We start from the raw sequence: 16,306 nt of genomic DNA, 5'->3' as shown, positions 1-16,306 counted from the left end.
CTCCCTCTCCCTCTCCCTCTCAGAGACAGATGTTAATCTGTTTGGACAGCTCTCTCCTCTCCTCCTCTCTCCCTTCCTCCTCTCCTCTCCTCTCCTCTCCTCTCCTCTCCTCTCCTCTCCTCTCCTCTCCTCTCTCCTCTCCTCCCTCTCCCTCTCCCTCTCAGAGACAGATGTTAATCTGTTTGGACAGCTCTCTCCTCTCTCCTCTCCTCCTCTCTCCTCTCCTCCCTCCCTCTCCCTCTCTCTCTCCCTCTCAGAGACAGATGTTAATCTGTTTGGACAGCTCTCTCCTCTCTCCTCTCCTCCTCTCTCCTCTCCTCCCTCCCTCTCCCTCTCTCTCTCCCTCTCAGAGACAGATGTTAATCTGTTTGGACAGCTCTCTCCTCTCTCCTCTCCTCCTCTCTCTTCTCCTCTCCTCCCTCTCCCTCTCTCTCTCCCTCTCAGAGACAGATGTTAATCTGTTTGGACAGCTCTCTCCTCTCTCCTCTCCTCTCCTCCCTCTCAGAGACAGATGTTAATCTGTTTGGACAGCTCTCTCTCCAGGTCTGATATCAGCGTATCAAAGTCTTTGAGACTCAGTCTGCAGGTAAACGGGGCGTCAAAGTCCAGAACTAAGTCGTCTACGTACTGAGTCCACTCCACCTTCTTCACCTCCCTCTCTTCCTCCTCTTCCTCACTGTCGCTCCCTGCCACCTCATCGTAGTCCGCATCGCCTCCGGACAGGAAGTCCCGCCCACACACGCTCCAGTCGCCAGCATACCGGTTACAGGGCGGGCTCTCCAGTCGGCCCCGTCCACGTCGCGACACCACGCCCACTTCGTCCCCGGGAGGTCAGAGGTAGCGACAGGCCACGCTGGCAGCGCCGCAGGGGGTTATGGGGGATGGGGCTGGGAGGAAGGAGGCATGTCTGAACTGGAGGAGGGCTGGAGGAGGGTGGGAGAGTCGGGGTTGTCTGTCACTCTGTCCGTAGGAACTAAGGAGTGAAGAAGCAAAGAGAGGAAAGGTTTCAAAACCCAGAGATGAAATGTTCTAAACATTTTGACTCACTTCTGTTGCCAGCGGTTTAGACATTAATGGCTGTGTGTTGAGTTATTTTGAGGGGACAAATTTCAAACAAATGTACACTGTTATACAAGCTGTACACTCACTACTTTACACTGTAGCAAAGTGTCATTTCTTCAGTGTTGTCACATGAAAAGATATACTAAAATATTTACAAAAATGTGAGGGGTGTACTGATATACTGTATATATATATATATATATATATATATATATATATATATATAAAAGTATGTGGACGCCCCTTCAAATTAGTGGATTTGGTTATTTCAGCCACAGCCGTTGCTGACAGGTGTATAAAATCAAGCACACAGCCGTGCAGTCTCCATAGACAACCAATCTCCATCATTTCCATTTTTATGAGAATGTTTTATTTTTTAGTGAACCTTTATTTAACTAGGCAAGTCACTGGGCCAATTGTGTGCCGCCCTATGGGATTCCCAATCACAGCCGGTTGTGATACAGCCTGGAATCAAACCAGGGTCTGTAGTGACACCTCTTGCACTGAGATGCAGTGCCTTAGACCCCAAGAGTCAGGGTGCCACCTTTCCAACAAGTCAGTTGGTCAAATTCCTGCCCTGCTAGAGCTGCCCTGGTCAACTGTAAGTGCTGTTATTGTGAAGTGGAAACGTCTAGGAGCAACAACGGCTCAGCAGCGAAGTGGTAGGCCACACGAGCTCACGGAACGGGACAACCGAGTGCTGTAGTGCGTAGCACTCACTACCGAGTTGATTCCCGCAGCAATGTTCAACATCTAGTGGAAAGCCTTCCCAGAAGAGTGGGGGCTGTTTTAGCAGCAAAGTTCCAACATCTAGTGGAAAGCCTTCCCAGAAGAGTGGAGGCTGTTATAGCAGCAATGTTCCAACATCTAGTGGAAAGCCTTCCCAGAAGAGTGGAGGCTGTTATAGCAGCAATGTTCCAACATCTAGTGGAAAGCCTTCCCAGAAGAGTGGAGGCTGTTATAGCAGCAATGTTCCAACATCTAGTGGAAAGCCTTCCCAGAAGAGTGGAGGCTGTTATAGCAGCAATGTTCCAACATCTAGTGGAAAGCCTTCCCAGAAGAGTGGAGGCTGTTATAACAGCAATGTTCCAACATCTAGTGGAAAGCCTTCCCAGAAGAGTGGAGGCTGTTATAGCAGCAATGTTCCAACATCTAGTGGAAAGCCTTCCCAGAAGAGTGGAGGCTGTTATAACAGCAATGTTCCAACATCTAGTGGAAAGCCTTCCCAGAAGAGTGGAGGCTGTTATAGCAGCAATGTTCCAACATCTAGTGGAAAGCCTTCCCAGAAGAGTGGAGGCTGTTATAGCAGCAATGTTCAAACATCTAGTGGAAAGCCTTCCCAGAAGATTGGAGGCTGTTAGAGCAGCAATGTTCCAACATCTAGTGGAAAGCCTTCCCAGAAGAGTGGAGGCTGTTATGACAGCAATGATCCAACATCTAGTGGAAAGCCTTCCCAGAAGAGTGGAGGCTGTTATAGCAGCAATGTTCCAACATCTAGTGGAAAGCCTTCCCAGAAGAGTGGAGGCTGTTATAGCAGCAATGTTCCAACATCTAGTGGAAAGCCTTCCCAGAAGAGTGGAGGCTGTTATAGCAGCAATGTTCCAACATCTAGTGGAAAGCCTTCCCAGAAGAGTGGAGGCTGTTATAGCAGCAATGTTCCAACATCTAGTGGAAAGCCTTCCCAGAAGAGTGGAGGCTGTTATAGCAGCAATGTTCCAACATCTAGTGGAACGCCTTCCCAGAAGAGTGGAGGCTGTTATAGCAGCAATGTTCCAACATCTAGTGGAAAGCCTTCCCAGAAGAGTGGTGGCTGTTATAGCAGCAATGTTCCAACATCTAGTGGAAAGCCTTCCCAGAAGAGTGGAGGCTGTTATAACAGCAATGTTCCAACATCTAGTGGAAAGCCTTCCCAGAAGAGTGGAGGCTGTTATAGCAGCAATGTTCCAACATCTAGTGGAAAGCCTTCCCAGAAGAGTGGAGGATGTTATAGCAGCAATGTTCCAACATCTAGTGGAAAGCCTTCCCAGAAGAGTGGGGGCTGTTATAGCAGCAATGTTCCAACATCTAGTGGAAAGCCTTCCCAGAAGAGTGGAGGCTGTTATAGCAGCAATGTTCCAACATCTAGTGGAAAACCTTCCCAGAAGAGTGGAGGCTGTTATAGCAGCAATGTTCCAACATCTAGTGGAAAGCCTTCCCAGAAGAGTGGAGGCTGTTATAGCAGCAATGTACCAACATCTAGTGGAAAGCCTTCCCAGAAGAGTGGAGGCTGTTATAGCGGCAATGTTCCAACATCTAGTGGAAAGCCTTCCCAGAAGAGTGGAGGCTGTTATAGCAGCAGCGGGGGGACCAACCCCATATTAATAACTATGATTTTGGAATGAGATGTTTGACGAGCAGGTGTCCACATACTTTTGATAAGTGTATGATGAGGAAACAAACTATTTAATAGATTTTAGAAAAAGGCTGTAATGTAACAACACGTGGAAAAAGTCAAGGGGTCTGAATACTTTCCAAGGCCCTGAACAGTATCACTAGGAAAGCGGGAAGACTGGTTGAAACAACGTAACAGAGATATTTCTCTGGTTGTGGCGAGTCATATCCATCAGTTTGGACCGTTGGAAATGTCCCCACTTTGTCCCAACAGACACTTACTGGGCCACAGCTGCAACAGGTAATGCAAGGCCTCGATGTGTCTCTTGAAGTCCACAGCACTGGCGATCTCCTCGCTGTGAGCAAAACTCCGTCCGCCCCTTCCACAGCTCCCCCCCCCGCCCTGACCGCCCTGTCCTGGTGCAGTGGGTCTCCAGGACTCCTGGGTGGGGGTCAGGAGCACCGGGCCGAAACACACAGCCAGGTTCTGACAGTTCATCCGGTTACAGTCACTGTAGGAGGCAACGAGGCTCAGATGGTCCAGGAGCAGAGAGAGGGTGGCCTGGGGAGAGGGGAGAGAGAGAGGGTTAGACAGGGAGGACTGGAGAGGGGAGAGAGAAGAGGGTTAGACAGGGAGGACTGGAGAGAGGGGGAGGGGAGAGGGTTAGACAGGGAGGACTGGAGAGAGGGGAGAGGGTTAGACAGGGAGGACTGGAGAGAGTTAGACAGGGAGGACAGGAGAGAGGGGAGAGGGGAGAGGGTTAGACAGGGAGGACTGGGGAGAGGGGAGAGGGAAGAGGGTTAGACAGGGAGGACTGGGGAGAGGGGAGAGGGAGAGGGTTAGACAGGGAGGACTGGAGAGGGGGAGAGGAAGAGGGTTAGACAGGGAGGACTGGAGAGAGGGGAGAGAAGAGGGTGAGACAGGGAGGACTGGGGAGAGGGGAGAGAGGAGAGGGTTAGACAGGAGGACTGGAGGAGAGGGGAGAGAGAAGAGGTTAGACAGGGAGGACTGGAGGAGGGACAGGGAGGACAGGAGAGAGGGAGAGAGAAGAGGTGAGACAGGGAGGACTGGAGAAAGGGGGAGAGAAGAGGGTTAGACAGGGAGGACTGGAGAGAGGGGAGAGAGAGGGTTAGACAGGGAGGACTGGAGAGAGGGGAGAGGGTTAGACAGGGAGGACTGGAGAAAGGGGAGAGAGAAGAGGGTTAGACAGGGAGGACTGGGGAGAGGGGAGAGAGGAGGGTTAGACAGGGAGGACTGGGGAGAGGGGAGAGGGTTGAGACAGGGAGGACTGGGGAGAGGGGAGAGGGTTAGACAGGGAGGACTGGAGAGAGGGGAGAGAGGAGAGGGTTAGACAGGAGGACTGGAGAGAGGGGAGAGAGGAGAGGGTTAGACAGGGAGGACTGGAGAGAGGGGAGAGAGGAGAGGGTTAGACAGGGAGGACTGGAGAGGGGGGAGAGGGTTAGACAGGGAGGACTGGAGAGAGGGGGAGAGAGGAGAGGGTTAGACAGGGAGGACTGGAGAGAGGGGAGAGAGGAGAGGGTTAGACAGGGGAGGACTGGAGGAGGGAGAGGGAGAGGGTTAGACAGAGAGGACTGGGGAGAGGGGAGAGGGTTAGACAGGGAGGACTGGAGAGAGGGGAGAGAGGAGAGGGTTAGACAGGGAGGACTGGAGAGAAGGGAGAGAGGAGAGGGTTAGACAGGGAGGACTGGAGAGGGGAGAGAGGAGAGGGTTAGACAGGGAGGACTGGGGAGAGGGAGAGGTTAGACAGGGAGGACTGGGGGAGAGGGGAGAGGTTAGACAGGGAGGACTGGGGAGAGGGGAGAGTGAAGATGGTTAGACAGGGAGGACTGGAGAGAGGGTTAGACAGAGAGGACTGGAGAGGGGGAGAGGGTTAGACAGGGAGGACTGGAGAGAGGGGAGAGGGTTAGACAGAGAGGACTGGAGAGAGGGGAGAGGGGAGAGGGTTAGACAGAGAGGACTGGAGAGAGGGGAGAGAGGAGAGGGTTAGACAGGGAGGACTGGAGAGAGGGAGAGAGGGAGAGGGTTAGACAGGGAGGACTGGGGAGAGGGGAGAGGGAGAGGGTTAGACAGGGAGGACTGGAGAAAGGGGAGAGAGAATAGGGTTAGACAGGGAGAACTGGAGAGAGGGGAGAGAGGAGAGGGTTAGACAGGGAGGACTGGAGAGGGGGGAGAGAGGAGAGGGTTAGACAGGGAGGACTGGAGAGAGGGGAGAGAGGAGAGGGTTAGACAGGGAGGACTGGGGAGAGGGGGGAGAGAGAGGAGGGTTAGACAGGGAGGACTGGAGAGAGGGAGAGAGGGAGGGTTAGACAGGGAGGACTGGAGAGAGGGGAGAGAGGAGAGGGTTAGACAGGGAGGACTGGGGAGAGGGGAGAGGGAGAGGGTTAGACAGGGAGGACTGGAGAAAGGGGAGGGGGAGAGGGTTAGACAGGGAGGACTGGAGAGAGGGAGAGTGAAGAGGGTTAGACAGGGAGGACTGGAGCGAGGGTTAGACAGAGAGGACTGGAGAGAGGGGGAGAGGGTTAGACAGGGAGGACTGGAGAGGGGAGAGGGTTAGACAGGGAGGACTGGAGAGAGGGGAGAGGGTTAGACAGAGAGGACTGGAGAGAGGGAGAGAGGAGAGGGTTAGACAGGGAGGACTGGAGAGAGGGAGAGAGGAGAGGGTTAGACAGGGAGGACTGGGGAGAGGGGAGAGGGAGAGGGTTAGACAGGGAGGACTGGAGAAAGGGGAGAGAGAATAGGGTTAGACAGGGAGGACTGGAGAGAGGGGAGAGAGGAGAGGGTTAGACAGGGAGGACTGGAGAGGGGAGAGAGGAGGGGTTAGACAGGGAGGACTGGAGAGAGGGGAGAGGAGAGGGTTAGACAGGGAGGACTGGGGAGAGGGGAGAGAGGGAGGGTTAGACAGGGAGGACTGGAGAGAGCGGAGAGAGAGGAGGGTTAGACAGGGAGGACTGGAGAGAGGGGAGAGAGGAGGAGGGTTAGACAGGGAGGACTGGGGAGAGGGGAGAGGGAGAGGGTTAGACAGGGAGGACTGGAGAAAGGGGAGTGGAGAGGGTTAGACAGGGAGGACTGGGGAGAGGGGAGAGGGTTAGACAGGGAGGACTGGGGAGAGGGGAGAGGGAGAGGGTTTGACAGGGAGGACTGGGGAGAGGGGAGAGAGAGAGGGTTAGACAGGGAGGACTGGGGAGAGGGGAGAGGGTTAGACAGGGAGGACTGGAGAAGAGGGGAGAGAGAAGAGGGTTAGACAGGGAGGACTGGAGAGAGGGGAGAGAGGAGAGGGTTAGACAGGGAGGGACTGGGGAGAGGGAGAGGGTTAGACAGGGAGGACTGGGGAGAGGGGAGAGGGTTAGACAGGGAGGACTGGAGAGGGTTAGGTACCCTACCCTGCCTTACCCTACCTAACCCTGCCTTACCCCCTATCTACCCTACCTGGCCCTACCTAACCCTACTGGCCCTGCCTAACCCTACCTAACCCTACCTTACCCTACCCTAACCCTGCCTAACCCTGTCTGGCCCTGCCTAACCCTAACCCTACCTTACCCTATCCTGCCTGGCCTAACCTAACCCTGCCTGGCCTGGCTGCCCTGCCTGCCCTGCCTGGCCTGCCTGGCCCTGCCTGGCCCTGCCTGGCCCTGCCTGGCCTGCCTGGCCTGGAAAATGGCCTGTCTGGCCCTGCCTGGCCCTGCCTGGCCTGTCTGGCCCTGCCTAACCCTGCCTGGCCCTGCAGCCTGCCTGCCTGGCCTGCTGGCCTGTCTGGCCTGGCTGGCCCTGCTGGCCTGCCTGGCCTGGCTGGCCCTGCCCTGGCCTGTCTGGCCCTGCCTGGCCCTGTCTGGCCCTGCCTGGCCCTGTCTGGCCCTGCCTGGCCCTGCCTGGCCTGCCCGCCCTGGCCTGCCTGGCCTGTCTGGCCCTGCCTGGCCCTGCCTGGCCCTGCCTGACCCTGGTGGCCTGTCTGGCCCTGCCTGGCCTGCCTGGCCCTGCCAGGCCCTGCCTGGCCTGGCTGGCCTGCCTGGCCTGCCTGGCCCTGGCCTGCCTGGCCTGTCTGGCCTGCCTGGCCCTGGCTGGCCCTGCCTGGCCTGTCTGGCCCTGCCTGGCCTGTCTGGCCCTGCCTGGCCCTGCCTGGCCCTGGCCCTGTCTGGCCCTGCCTTGCCCTGTCTGGCCTGCCTGGCCCTGGCTCTGCCTTGCCCTGTCTGGCCCTGCCTGGCCCTGCCTGGCCCTGCCTGGCCTGGCTCTGCCTTGCCCTGCCTGGCCCTGCCCTGGCCTGCCTTGCCCTGTCTGGCCCTGCCCTGGCCCTCGTGGCCCTGCCTGGCCCTGCCTGGCCCTGCTGCTTGCCTGTCTGGCCTGTCTGGCCCTGCCTGGCCTGTCTGGCCCTGCTGGCCTGCCTGGCCTGTCTGGCCTGCCTGGCCTGCCCTGGCCTGGCCTGTCTGGCCCTGCCTGGCCTGTCTGGCCCTGCCTGGCCTGGCTCTGCCTTGCCTGGCCCTGCCTGGCCCTGCCTTGCCCTGTCTGGCCTGCCTGACCCTCGTGGCCCTGCCTGGCCCTGCCTGGCCTGCCTTGCCTGTCTGGCCCTGTCTGGCCCTGCCTGGCCCTGTCTGGCCCTGCCTGGCCCTGTCTGACCCTGCCTTGTCTGGCCCTGCCTGGCCTATCTGGCCACTGCTGGCCCTGTCTGGCCCTGCCTGGCCCTGCCTGGCCTGCCCTGGCCCTGTCCTGGCCCTGCCCCTGTCCTGGCCCTGTCTGGCCCTGCCTGGCCCTGCCTTGCCCCGTCTGGCCCTGCCTGGCCCTGCCTGCCTGTCTGGCCCTGCCTGGCCTGTCTGGCCCTGCCTGGCCCTGCCTGGCCCTGCCTGGCCCCCGTCTGGCCCTGCCTGGCCTGGCCCTGTCTGGCCCTGCCTTGCCCTGTCTGACCCTGCCCTGGCCCTGCCTTGCCCTGCCTGGCCCTGCCTGGCCTGCCCTGCCTGGCCCTGTCTGGCCTGCCTTGCCCTGTCTGGCCTGCCTGGCCCTGGCCCTGCCCCTGTCCTGGCCCTGCCCTGACCTGCCCTCTGCCCTGGCCCTGCCTGGCCCTGCCTTGCCCTGTCTGGCCCTGCCTGGCCCTGCCTGGCCCTGCCTGGCCCTGCCTGGCCCTGCCTTGCCCTGTCTGGCCTGCCTGGTCTGGCCCCTGTCTGACCCTGCCCTGGTCCTGGCATGCCTGTCTGACCCTGCCTGGCCCTGCCTGGCCTGTCTGGCCCTGCCTGGCCCTGCCTGGCCCCCTGTCTGGCCCTGCCTGGCCTGTCTGGCCCTGCCTGGCCCTGCAGCCCTGCCTGGCCCTGCCTGGCCTGTCTGGCCCTGCCTGGCCTGTCTGGCCTGCCTGGCCTGTCTGGCCCTGGCCCTGCCTGACCTGACCCTGGCCCTGCCTGGCCCTGCCTGGCCCTGTCTGGCCCTGCCTGGCCTGTCTGGCCCTGCCTGGCCCTGCCTGGCCTGTCTGGCCCTGCCCCACGGGCCCTGCCTGGCCCTGTCTGGCCTGTCTGGCCCTGCCTGGCCCTGCCTTGCCCCGTCCTGACCCTGCCTGGCCCTGCCCGGTGCCCTGTCTGGCCCTGCCTGGCCCTGTCTGGCCCTGCCTGGCCCTGCCTGGCCCTGCCCTGGCCCTGCCCAGTCTGGCCTGCCTGGCCCTGGCCCTGTCTGGCCTGCCTAACCCTGTCCTGGCCCTGCCTGGCCCTGCAGCCCTGGCCCCTCTGGCCCTGCCCTGGCCCTGCCTGGCCCTGGCCCTGTCTGCCCTGCCTTGCCTGTCTGGCCCCTGACCCTCCCTGCCTTGCCCTGCCCTGCCTGACCTGCCCTGGCCCTGCCTGGCCCTGCCTGGCCCTGCCTTGCCCTGTCTGGCCCTGCCTAACCCTGCCTGGCCCTGCCTGGCCCTGCCTGGCCCTGCCTTGCCCCTCCCTGGCCCTGCCTGGCCTGTCCCCTGTCTGCCCTGTCTGGCCCTGCCCAGGCCTGCCTGGCCCTGCCCTGGCCCTGCCTTGCCTGTCTGGCCCTGCCTGGCCCTGCCTGGCCCTGCCTGGCCCTGCCCTGGCCCTGCTTGCCTGTCTGGCCCTGCCTTGCCCATCCTGCCCTGCCTAACCCTGTCTGGCCTGCCTGGCCTGTCTGGCCCTGCCTGGCCCTGCCTGGCCCTGCCCTGGCCCTGTCTGGCCCTGCCTTGCCCTGGCCCTGTCCTTGCCCTGTCTGGCCCTGCCTGGCCCTGCCCTGCCCCTGGCCCTGCCCTGGCCCTGCCCCTGTCTGGCCCTGCCTGGCCCTGTCTGGCCCTGCCTGGCCCTGCCTGCCCCGTCTGGCCCTGCCTGGCCCTGCCCTGGCCCTGCCTTGCCCTGTCTGGCCCTGCCTGGCCCTGCCCCATCCTGGCCCTGCCTGGCCCCTGGCCCTGGCCCTGTCTGGCCCTGCCTTGCCCTGTCTGGCCCTGCCCTGGCCCTGGCCCTGCCTTGCCCTGTCTGGCCCTGCCTGGCCCTGCCCTGCCCTGCCCTGCCCTGGCCCTGCCCTCCCTGTCTGGCCCTGCCTGGCCCTGCCTGGCCCTGCCTGGCCCTGCCCTGGCCCTGCCTGCCTGTCTGGCCCTGCCTGGTCCTGGCACTGGCCCTGTCTGGCCCTGCCTGCCTGCCTGTGCCCTGTCTGGCCCTGCCTGGCCCTGCCTTGCCTGGCCCTGCCTGGCCCTGCCTGGCCCCTGCCCTGTCTGGCCCTGCCTGGCCCTGGCCCTGCCCTGGCCCCTGCGCAGCCCCCCTGGCCCTGCCTGGCCCTGTCTGGCCCTGCCTGGCCCTGTCTGGCCCTGCCTGGCCTGTCTGGCCCTGCCTGGCCCTGCTGGCCCGTCCTGGCCCTGCCTGGCCTGTCTGGCCCTGCCTGGCCTGTCCTGGCCCTGCCCTGGCCCTGTCCCTGGCCCTGCCTGGCCCTGCCTGGCCCGGCCCTGGCCCTGGCCTGCCCTGGCCCTGCCCTGGCCTGTCTGGCCCTGCCCTGGCCCTGTCTGGCCTGCCTGGCCCTGCCCTGGCCTGCCTGTGTCTGGCCCTGCCTGCCCCGTCTGGCCTGCCCCTGGCCTGTCTGGCCTGTCTGCCCTGCCCTGGCCCTGCCTTGCCCCCTGGCCCTGCCCTGGCCCTGCCTGGCCCTGTCTGGCCCTGCCTGGCCCTGTCCTGGCCTGCCTGGCCCTGCCTGCCCTGCAGTAGCGTCTGGCCTGCCTGGCCCTGGCCCTGTCTGGCCCTGCCTGTGCCCTGTCTGGCCCTGCCTGGCCCTGCCTGGCCTGTCTGACCCTGGCCCTGCTCTGCCTGGCCCTGGCCCTGTCCTGGCCCTGCCTTGCCCTGTCTGGCCTGCCCTGGCCCTGGCCCTGCCTAACCCTGTCTGGCCCTGCCTGGGCCCTGCCTCCCTGCCCTGGCCCTGTCTGGCCCTGTCCTGGCCCTGCCTGGCCCTGCCTGGCCCTGCCTGGCCCTACCTCTGCCCCTACCCTGGCCCTGCCTGGCCCTGTCTGGCCCTGTCTGACCCTGTCTGGCCCTGCCTAGGCCTGCCTGGCCTGCCCTGGCCCTGCCCTGGCCCTGCCTTGCCTGTCTGGCCCTGCCTGACCCTGCCTGGCCCTGCCTGGCCCTGTCTGGCCCTGCCCTGGCCCTGCCTGGCCCTGCCTCTGGCCCTGCCTGGCCCTGCCCTACCTGTCTGAGCCCTGCCTTGCCTGTCCTGGCCCTGCCTGGTCCTGCCTGTCTGACCTGCCTATCCTGGCCTATGTCTGGCCCTGCCTGGCCTGGCCTTTACGCCTGTCCCTGGCCCTGCCTGGCCCTGCCTGGCTCTGCCTTACCCTGTCCCTGCCTGGCCCTGCCTTGTCTGACCTGCCTGGCCCTGCCCTACCCTGCCTGGCCCTGTCTGCCTGGCCTGGCCCCGTCCCTGGCCTGCCTGGCCCTGTCAACCCCTGGCCCTGCCCTGGCCCTGCCCCCGTCTAACCCTGGCCCTGCCTGGTCTGACCCTGCCTGGCCCTGCCAACACTGCCCGTCTGGCCCTGCCTGGCCTGTCTGGCCCTGCCTGGCCCCTGTCCTGGCCCTGCCTGGCCCTGTCTGGCCCTGCCTGGCCTGCCCTGGCCCTGCCTGGCCTGGCCCTGCCCTGGCCCTGCCTGGCCTGTCTGGCCCTGGGCCCTGTCTGGCCCTGCCTGGCCTGGCCCTGCTGGCCTGTCTGACCCTGCCTGGCCCTGTCTGGCCCTGCCTGGTCTGGCCCTGCCTGGCCCCTGCCTGGCCACTGTCTGGACCCTGCCTGGCCCTGCCTGGCCCTGCCCTGGCCCTGCCTGGCCCTGTCTGGCCCTACCTGGCCCTGCTGCCCCATCTAACCCTGCCTGGCCCTGCCCTGTCTAACCCTGTCTGGCCCTGCCTGGCCCTGCCTGGCCTGCCTAACCCCACTGGGCCCTACCTAACCCTACCTAACCTTGCCTGTCTAACCCTACCTACCCTGCCTAACCCTGCCCTACCCCTAACCTATCTAACCCTACCTAACCCTACCTACCCTACCTAACCCTACCTACCCTACCTAACCCTACCTAACCCTACCTAACCCTATGTGAACCTATCTAACCCTACCTAACCCTAACCCTATCTAACCCTACCTAACCCTATCTAACCCACCTAACCCTACCTAACACACCCTGTACCCTACCTAACCCTACCTAACATGGACCCTACCTAACCCTATCTAACATACTGTGAACCCTACCTAACCCTACCTAACATAGTGTGAACCCTACCTAACCCTACCTAACCCTACCTGTGAACCCTACCTAACATACTGTGGACCCTACCTAAACCCTACCTAACTCTACCTACCCTACCTAACCCTACCTAACCCTACCTATCTAACCTTACGTAACCCTACCTAACACTATCTAACCCTACCTAACTCAACCTAACACTATCTAACCCTACCTAACTCTACCTAACCCTATCTAACCCTACCTAACCCTACCTAACCCTCTGTGAACCCTTCCTAACCCTACCTCACCCTACCTAACCCTCTATAACCCTACATAACCCTACCTCACCCTACCTAACCCTCTGTGAACCCTTCCTAACCCTACCTCACCCTACCTAACCCTCTATAACCCTACCTCACCCTACCTAACCCTCTGTGAACCCTTCCTAACCCTACCTCACCCTACCTAACCCTCTATAACCCTACATAACCCTACCTCACCCTACCTAACCCTCTATAACCCTACATAACCCTACCTCACCCTACCTAACCCTCTGTGAACCCTTCCTAACCCTACCTAACCCTACCTAACCCTCTATAACCCTACCTAACCCTCTATAACCCTACCTAACCCTACCTAACCCTCTATAACCCTTCCTAACTCTATCTAACCCTATCTAACCCTACCTAACCCTACTTAACCCTACCTAACCCTCTGTGAACCTTTCCTAACCCTACCTAACCCTACCTAACCCTCTATAACCCTTCCTAACTCTATCTAACCCTATCTAACCCTACCTAACCCTACTTAACCCTACCTAACCCTCTGTGAACCTTTCCTAACCCTACCTAACCCTACCTAACCCTCTGTGAATCCTTCCTAACCCTACCTAACCCTACCTAACCCTATCTAACCCTACCTAACCCTACCTAGCCCTACCTAACCCTACCTAGCCCTACCTAGCCCTACCTAACCCTACCTAGCCCTACCTAGCCCTCTGAACCAAGGATTGATCACCACAAACCACAAAAGTGGAGACAAATTTGACTCTAATAACTACTTTGGGATATGCGTCAACAGCAACTTGGGAAAATCCTCTGCATTATCATTATCAGCAGACTCGTGAAAACAAAACATTAACATTTCCTCAGTGAAAACAATGTTCTGAGCAAATATCAAATATTCACCCTGCACAAATTACCATTCGTCAGACCATGTATTCACACACCCTACCTAACCCACTGTGAACCCTACCTAACCCTACCTAACACACTGTGAACCCTACCTAACCCTACCTAACACACTGTGAACCCTACCTAACCCTACCTAACACACTGTGAACCCTACCTAACACACTGTGAACCCTACCTAACCCTACCTAACACACTGTGAACTCTACCTAACCCTACCTAACCCTACCTAACACACTGTGGACCCTACCTAACCCTACCTAACACACTGTGAACCCTACCTAACCCTACCTAACACACTGTGAACCCTACCTAACCCTACCTAACACACTGTGAACTCTACCTAACCCTACCTAACCCTACCTAACACACTGTGAACCCTATCTAACCCTACCTAACACACTGTGAACCCTACCTAACAAACTGTAACCCTACCTAACCCTACCTAACACACTGTGGACCCTACCTAACCCTACCTAACACACTGTGAACCCTACCTAACCCTACCTAACACACTGTGAACCCTACCTAACCCTACCTAACACACTGTGAACTCTACCTAACCCTACCTAACCCTACCTAACACACTGTGGACCCTACCTAACCCTACCTAACCCTACCTAACACACTGTGAACTCTACCTAACCCTACCTAACCCTACCTAACACACTGTGAACCCTATCTAACCCTACCTAACACACTGTGAACCCTACCTAACAAACTGTGAACCCTACCTAACCCTACCTAACACACTGTGAACCCTACCTAACCCTACCTAACCCTACCTAACACACTGTGAACCCTACCTAACCCTACCTAACACACTGTGAACCCTACCTAACCCTACCTAACACACTGTGAACCCTACCTAACCCTACCTAACACACTGTGAACCCTACCTAACCCTACCTAACCCTACCTAACACACTGTGAACCCTACCTAACCCTACCTAACCCTACCTAACACACTGTGAACCCTACCTAACCCTACCTAACCCTACCTAACACACTGTGAACCCTACCTAACCCTACCTAACACACTGTGAACCCTACCTAACCCTACCTAACACACTGTGAACCCTACCTAACCCTACCTAACACACTGTGAACCCTACCTAACCCTACCTAACACACTGTGAACCCTACCTAACCCTACCTAACCTAACCTACCTAACCCTACCTAACACACTGTGGACCCTACCTAACCCTACCTAACACACTGTGAACCCTATCTAACCCTACCTAACACACTGTGAACCCTACCTAACCCTACCTAACACACTGTGAACCCTACCTAACCCTACCTAACACACTGTGAACCCTACCTAACCCTACCTAACCCTACCTAACACACTGTGACCCTACCTAACCCTACCTAACACACTGTGAACCCTATCTAACCCTACCTAACACACTGTGAACCCTACCTAACCCTACCTAACACACTGTGAACCCTACCTAACCCTACCTAACACACTGTGGACCCTACCTAACCCTACCTAACACACTGTGAACCCTACCCTAACACACTGTGAACCCTACCTAACCCTACCTAACACACTGTGAACCCTACCTAACCCTACCTAACACACTGTGGACCCTACCTAACCCTACCTAACACACTGTGGACCCTACCTAACCCTACCTAACACACTGTGAACCCTACCTAACACACTGTGGACCCTACCTAACCCTACCTAACACACTGTGAACCCTACCTAACCCTACCTAACACACTGTGAACCCTACCTAACCCTACCTAACTCTACCTAACACACTGTGAACCCTACCTAACTCTACCTAACACACTGTGAACCCTACCTAACCCTACCTAACACACTGTGAAACCTACCTAACCCTACCTAACACACTGTGAACCCTACCTAACCCTACCTAACACACTGTGGACCCTACCTAACCCTACCAAACACACTGTGAACCCTACCTAACCCTACCTAACCCTACCTAACACACTGTGAACCCATGTATTCACACCTAATTGACAAACAAACCAAAACAAAGGCAAAGTCTTCTCATGCTTTGTTGATTTCAAAAAAACCTTTGACTCAATTTGGCATGAGGGTCTGCTATACAATCTGATGGAAAGTGGTGTTGGGGTAAAACATAACGACATCATAAAATCCACAACAAGTGTGCGGTTAAAATAGGCAAAAACACACACATTTCTTGCCACAAGGCCGTGGGGTGAGACAGGCATGCAGCTTAAGCCCCACCCTCTTCAACATATATATCAACAAATTGGCGCGGGCACTAGAAAAGTCTGCAGCACCCGGCCTCACCCTACTAGAATCTGAAGTTAAATGTCTGCTGTTTGCTGATGATCTGGTGCTTCTGTCACCAACCAAGGAGGGCCTACAGCAGCACCTAGATCTTATGCACAGATTCTGCCAGACCTGGCCCCTGACAGTGAATCTCAGTAAGACCAAAATAATGGTGTTCCAAAAAAGGTCCAGTCGTCAGGACCACAAATACAAATTCCATCTAGACACTGTTGCCCTAGAGCACACAAAAACTATTCATACCTTGGCCTAAACTATACATACCTTGGCCTAAACTATACATACCTTGGCCTAAACTATACATACCTTGGCCTAAACTATACATACCTTGGCCTAAACTATACATACCTTGGCCTAAACTATACATACCTTGTCCTAAACTATACATACCTTGGCCTAAACTATACATACCTTGGCCTAAACTATACATACCTTGGCCTAAACTATACATACCTTGGCCTAAACTATACATACCTTGGCCTAAACTATACCCACCTTGTCCTAAACTATACATACCTTGGCCTAAACTATACATACCTTGGCCTAAACTATACATACCTTGGCCTAAACTATACATACCTTGGCCTAAACTATACATACCTTGGCCTAAACTATACATACCTTGGCCTAAACTAAACTATACATACCTTGGCCTAAACTATACATACCTTGGCCTAAACTATACATACCTTGGCCTAAACTATACATACCTTGG

The 16,306-nt window shown here is 58.0% G+C and overlaps 1 pseudogene; it reads right to left on the bottom strand.

Moving 5' to 3' along the window:
- Window positions 1-233: 233 nt before the first annotated feature.
- The window catches only part of LOC135513343 (rho GTPase-activating protein SYDE1-like), a 36,930-nt pseudogene continuing 20,857 nt past the window's right edge, over window positions 234-16,306 (bottom strand).

Source organism: Oncorhynchus masou, chromosome 24 (genome assembly GCF_036934945.1).
Source record: "Oncorhynchus masou masou isolate Uvic2021 chromosome 24, UVic_Omas_1.1, whole genome shotgun sequence".
NCBI lineage: Eukaryota > Metazoa > Chordata > Actinopteri > Salmoniformes > Salmonidae > Oncorhynchus > Oncorhynchus masou.
Note: the sequence above shows the minus strand (reverse complement) of the source record. Positions and strands in the feature narration are given on the sequence as shown.